Below are 6,808 nucleotides of genomic sequence, written 5' to 3'. Positions count from 1 at the left end.
TTTTTTTTTTTTCTTACGTGTCCGACTCTGGGCAAAGGCTCAGGGCCTATTTCTTGGGGGCAGTCACCTATCCCAAGGCCCAGTAGTCCTCCTACACCTTCACATGTTGGTGGAGGGTTAGTGCCCCTCCCCAGAAAATAGCTAACTGAAAAAACAAACAAGAAGCCTCAGATAAGGACTGACCAAAAGCTGACGGATAAGGACTGAACAAAGGACTTGCTATGGATAGCTATATGGAATGTAAGGGGTGCAAATGATGAGGTGAAAGATAGAAAGATTGTCCAGGTGCTTGAGGGTGCGAAAATGGATGTATGTGGATTAACTGAAACTAAATGGAGGGGTGAGAGTGTGAGAGAATGGGAGTATGGATGGGGTATATGCGCGGGAATAGGTGAGAATGAGACGGAAAAAGAAGGAGTATGTATTGTTGTGAGTAGCAGATGGAAGGAGAATATAAGAGAGTATGGAACACTTGGCTCTACGATTGTGTGGGTAAGAGTGAAAGTTGAACTACAAATGTGGGAGATTGTGTGCGTGTATGCTCCAACATAAGATCGTGCAAGTAGAGTGAGAGAGGAGTTCTGGACAAATGTAGAAGCATGCTTGCAAAAGTTTGAAAGGAATGAGAGAGTGTTTTTGATTTGAGATATGAATGGAAAAGTAGGAAATGTGAAGGTGTATGGAGTAGCTGGTGAATGGGGTGTGCCTGCAGAGGTGGATGAGAATGGCACTGCTTTATTGGACATTTGTGCCGGGAAGGGGTTGGCCATAACTAATTCCCTCTTCAGGCACAAAATGATCCATAGATATATGTGGCAAGTGATGAGAAGGGTGGATGGTGAACTGAATGAACGGAAGGCAATGATTCATTATGTGTGTGTGGATGAAAGGATCAGAAGGTGTGGGATGGATGCAAGAGTATATAGACGCTGGCAGAGTGGACTTTCGGACCACCACTTGGTGGTGGTCAGAATCAAAGTGCAAACAAAATGGAGAAATAGGAGAAGGGAAGGATAGGAGGAAGTAGTTCTTGCAAGGACGGTAGAAAAGTTAGAAGAGGATGGAAAAAAAAAAAAAAGGCAGAATATAAGAGGGAAGTGGAGGAGCGATTGGGTAAATATAGACTACAGAAGATGGGGAATGTGGAAGGTGTGTGAAAGATATTCACAGAAGAAATCTGTGCAGCATGTGAGGTTGTGTGTGAGGTGACGAGAAGATGAAACGGTATGCAGGGAACAGCATGATGGACTGAAGAGGTGAGAGGGGCTGTGGCACAAAAGAAGAAAGCATATAGTGTGTGGATGAGAAACAGGGGTGTGAAAGAAGTTGACAGACGAAAGAGAGAATTATATGTAGAGAGGAAGAGAGAGAGGTGATAAGATTAGCAAGGGACAGTAAGAAGAGAGCAGATGAGGCATTTGGAAGGAATCTGAAGCATGGGGGAGAGATAGTAATAGAATGGATGTGGAAGATGTACAGAATGGCCTGGGAAGAAGGTAGAGTCCTAGAGGATTGGAAGTCAAGGAAAATTATTCCCCTGTACAAAGGAAAAAGAAGTGAGTGGTAATCATAGGGGCATTTTCTTCTTAGTGTAATAGGAAAAGTATATGGTACGATACTTGTTGATAGAGTTAGGAAAGTACCAGAGGAATTAGTTGGAGAAGAACAAGGAGGTTTTAGGAAGGGAAGAGGTTGTGTCGATTAGATATTCGTTCTTAGATCTTTAGTGGAAAAGTTTCTAGAGAAGGAAAAGAAGTTGTATGCAGCCTTCATGGATTTGAAGAAAGCATATGACAGGGTGGATAGACTAGGATTGTGGAAAGTATTAAGAGTATATGGAGTAGATGAGAAGTTGCTGAAGACCGTGAAGAATATGTATGATGGTGCCAAGGCTGCAGTGCGTGTGGATAGTGAACTGAGTGAATTTTTCTATCTGAAGGTTGGATTGAAACAAGGATGTGTCATGTCTCCATTGTTCTTCAATCTGTACATGGATTGGGTTATAAAAGAGATACAAGGGTTGGTAGTGGATGTTGGAGCGGCCCTAGTGAGATAGGGCTGTGTTTGGAAACTCCCTGTACTGTTGTTTGCAGATGATACTGTGTTGTTAAGTGAAGACGAAGGGGAGCTGCAAGGCTTGATGGATGAGTTTGGAAAGTGTGTAAGAAATGGAATCTAAAGGTGAATGTAGAGAAGAGTAAAGTGATGGTCTTCGAGAGAAATGAAGTCAGTGAATGTACAGTGAGATTGGATGGGGAGGAGATGGAGAATGTGTGTCTTTAAGTACTTGGATAGTGTGATGAGTAAGGGTGGAAGATAAGAGGGTGAAGTGTTTGAAAGGGTGCAGCAGGGAAGAAAGGTTGCTGATTCCTTGAAAGCAGGGAAGTGAGCATGGAAGAAAAAGCTAATACATGACAGTATTGCGGCACCAACTCTAACATGTGGAAGTGAACCTTGGGCCTTGTTGGAGGGACAGAAGTCAAGAATGAGAGCAGTGGAAATTAGTTATTTGAGAGGAGCCTGTGGAGTCATATGGAGAGATACACTGACAAATGAGGAAGTGAAGAAGTGTTGTGGTGTGGATGTGGATGTGATAGGAAGGCTTAGGAGAAACACATTAATGTGGTTTGGCCATGTAGAGAGGATGGAGAGTGAGACTGACGAGGAGAGTGTATGTGAATGAGGTGGAGGGGGAGAGGGAGGGGGAGGCCAAGGATGAGATCGAGGGATGGAGTGGAGAGGTATATGCGAGAAGGGGGGGGGGGGAGCTGGGAGCAGGGCAGTGAAATGGCGGGGGGCAGAGTGACATGGTTGCAATTTGTTTATGACCACCCTTTACGGGATTAAGGCGTCTGGCAATAGATAGATAGATAGATTTAAGAAGGGTTAGGTTAGGTTAGGTAATGTTCAAGTAATGTTAGTTATTGCTAGTATAGGTTTGTTTAATAAGTTATGACTAGGTTTTGGTAAGTTGGACAGAGCATAATCTGAATTTATCAGATCTAATCCAACCTAGCCATATTCAACCAAACCTTACCTGACTTTCACAGAAATGTAACCAAAATAATCCTTCCCTAAAAATCCATTTCACAGATTCACAAATGAATTAACAAAATGACTATTTTCACAGATTTCTTGTAACATTACAGACTATGACCTATTGTTTCTTGTCGCTGGTTGCTGAGTGAGTCCGGTGAAGTATGTGGTTAGGACTGCGAATTATGGCAGTTTAACTTTGATTTGACTAGCACAGGTTTTTTTTTTTTTAGTCAGTCACCTTTATCCCATAATATCCCTTGAGCATTAAACAAAATCCTCACTGTGCATCTGGAGATGCTAAGGCCCACAACAGCAACATGAAGCAGCAGAAAATCCATCCACGACGGGTTTCCCCACAATTACGCTTTCAATACGGTGAGTTAGATTTGGATAGCCAAGGTCATGATCGGTTAGGTCAGTTTAGGCTACTAGTAGGTTATATTAAGGTTTGTTGTCCAAAACTACAAATATATCCCCTCAGATTTCCTCCTATGTTATACCAACTGAATTCATCCTAAACTAACTAAACCTGGTTATTCTAAATCAATTATAACAGGAAAGGTATAGCTTTATGAGAATGTTGTGCATGTGATGAGGCATATCTGCTGTTGTAGTTGGGCCTGTAATCTACAAGACAGACAAATTTAAGGAAAATTTGGCTTGAAAATGAAATGCACTAATGCTGGTGTTTCTCTCGTCTTAACCTAATTCTCTTCCCGGGATAGCAGGTGCTGATCCACCAGTAGGTCTAGGAAATGAAATAACAACTACTTTTCTTGCTTAGAGAAGAGGAATTCTTGCCAGACAAATACCTTGTTACTGTATAAATACATGTTTCAGGGAATTTGTTTAACCAGTGATTTATGAAACCCCTTGGAAATTCGTTAAATGAGAAAAAATTTGGATGGGGCAATTACGGTTAGATTAATTTAGGCTACGGTTAGGTTAGGCTATGATAATTGAAGTTAGGTTTAGGTTAGTTAGGTTAACTTAGGCTGCGGTTGGGTTAGGCTGGGATAATCGAGGTTAAGTTTAGGTTAGGTTATCTTATGCTGCCGTTAGGTTAGATTGGGGTAATTGAGGTTATGTTTAGGTTGGTTAGGTTAACTTAGGCTGTGGTTAGGTGAGGCTGGGATAATCGAGGTTAAGTTAAGGTTAGTCAGGTATGGTTAGGATAGATTAATATAGAAAGATGCAAAGTTTTTAATCGTTCATCTAAATTAACCCAACCTAACAATCCTTGCCTAACCTAAACTTAACCTAGATTGTCCCAGCCCAACCTAACCGCAGTCTAAATTAACCTAACCTTTATTAACCCGACCTAATTTAAAACTAATTTCACGAGAGGCTGTGGTATCAAACGGCTCCTTCTAAGGGAAAGTTGCCTTTTCACGGAAAGGCACACTAAAGATGCCTTTTAAACTGTTTGAGTATGGGAGTCGGGTGTGCCCTCAAAGGCGTCTTTGACCTGCGATACACGAACACCGTTCATCAACTGGCGCCATGGCTAAAGGCTCGTTTTGAGTATCCGGCCCAAAGTCGGGTCGAAACTCTTGGGTCTTTCTTACATCTCTATCCATAACTTATGGGTAACTGTCTCTTCACCACGATATTTTGGGTAACAACTCTCCACCATTAACTTACAGGTCACAGTTCAACATCACAAACTTATGGTTAACTCTCTATATCAGTAATACGTAACTGTCATGATTAATGTATGAATAATTTTCACCATCACTACCTCTCTTCATCATTACGGTTTTGTAACTTTTCATACCGACTGTAACTTATAAGTGACCCATTCTCCATCACCTTCTTAGTATCTCTTCAAGAATAACATGGGTAACTCACTAACCTACGAGTGACTCTTAATTCGTCTCAAACTTAGGGTCTCATCGTCACAAATTCATGGATAAAACACCAATTTATAAGTGACTTTCTCCATCACAGACTCAAGATCTCTTCATAAATAACTTATGAGTAACTCACCTAGCTATGAGTGACTTTCTACATCACAAGCTTAGGGCTCATCGTCACTAACCTACAGGAAACTGCAAATCACGTAGTCTCTCCATCACTAACTTACTGGCAACTCTTCATTACTAACTTAGGGATAATCCAGTTATGTGTAACACTCTGTCACTGGCTTACGGTTAGCTTGGACTCATTCCGGGCACAGGATTCATTCATTCATTCATTGCCAGACGCCATGTATCCCAAACGGGGTGGCCAAGGACTTAGAGTTAATTGTTTTACAGGGAGGGGCACTAATTCTCCACCAACCCCACTTGACACGTAGGGATGCCAACAGCATCTGGTGTTCCCAGGCGGTCACCCATCAAAGTACTAACCAGACCCAACGTTGCTTAACTTCGCTGATCGGACGGGAAGCGGTGTACTCAACGTGGTATATTCACTAATAGTTATAAAACCAGGATCCCTTTCATTACGCAGATTTTAGTGCGCAGAAGGAAAAACAGATGTATGTGGTTTCTGCCACCGCCTTTACTGGCGTTGCAAATACAGGTCGTAGCTCATGGTATGTTAGTCCCTAACTGCACTACGAAGCCGTATTATCTGTAGTACAAAAACAGCTGTTTCTCTCTCTCTCTCTCTCTCTCTCTCTCTCTCTCTCTCTCTCTCTCTCCCGTGTATGTATGTAATGTGTGTGTGTGTGTGTGTGTGTGTGTGTGTGTGTGTGTGTGTGTGTGTGTGTGTGTGTGTGTGTGTGTGTGTTCTTACCTAATCTTACCTAATTGTATCTCTACAGGAATGAGTCAAGCTCGTACTGTCCCGTGTCTTAAACCATATTTATCGTACATATCCTTAAATTTGTGAATTGTTTTGGCACACACTATTTCATTCGGTAGTGCATTCCATTGGTCAATTGCTCTGTTTGGGAAACTGAATTTCCTTACATCTTTATAACCTCTCTTCTTACGCAGTTTTTTGCAGTGTCCTCTTGCTGATGCTTCTCCATGTGTTAAGTAATCATTTATGTCTATTTTCTCCTTCCCTGATATGCACTTATATAGCATTATCATGTCACCTCTTTTCCTTCACTCCTGTAGTGTTGGTAGATTCAGTTTATTTAGTCTTTCTTCGTAGCTTAGGTCCCTTAAGCTTGGTATCCATCTTGTAGCGGCCCTTTGAACTTTTTCAATCTTGTCTATGTGCTTTTTGAGATGAGGACTCCAGACTACTGATGCATATTCCAGGGTTGGTCTAATGAATGATGTTATTATCCTTCTTAGCATGTCTTCATTTATGTATGTGAATGCTATTCTCATATTTGCAAGCAGTGTATACATGTTCCGTACCTTCTCGCTGATGTGGTCAGCCGGAGATAGTCTGTTATTGATAATCACACCTAGGTCTTTCTCTCTTTCTGATGTGTAAAGGGTTTTATTTCCTAACTTATAATCCCAATCAGGTCTTTTTCCACTTTTACCAAACTTGATTACATGACACTTGTCCACATTGAATTCCATTTGCCATGTACTACTCCATTCACGAAGTTTATTTAATTCTTCTTGTAGCTCTTTACAAAAGTCTGTGTTAGTAATCCTCCTTTGTATTTTTGCATCATTTGCAAACATATTCAGATAGCCCTCATTTCCAGTGTTACTCTTTATATCATTTATATACACTAAAAACATGATTGGTGCAAGCAATGAACCCTGTGGTACTCCACTAGTCACTTCTTTCCATGATGAGTAGTTTCCTCTTAGTACTGTTCTCATTTCTCTTTTTATGAGAAAGTCTTGCA

General features: G+C 41.3%; 1 pseudogene; it reads right to left on the bottom strand.

Annotated features, from left to right (window-relative positions):
- Nucleotides 1–5,341: 5,341 nt before the first annotated feature.
- On the bottom strand, nucleotides 5,342–5,460 carry LOC145409055 (5S ribosomal RNA; annotated as a pseudogene).
- Between the last annotated feature and the right edge of the window lie 1,348 nt (nucleotides 5,461–6,808).

This window comes from Coenobita brevimanus, chromosome 8 (genome assembly GCF_032717465.1).
Source record: "Coenobita brevimanus isolate Jiangsu-jjx chromosome 8, ASM3271746v2, whole genome shotgun sequence".
Classification (NCBI taxonomy): Eukaryota; Metazoa; Arthropoda; class Malacostraca; order Decapoda; family Coenobitidae; genus Coenobita; species Coenobita brevimanus.
This window is presented reverse-complemented; position numbering and strand designations above follow the sequence as displayed.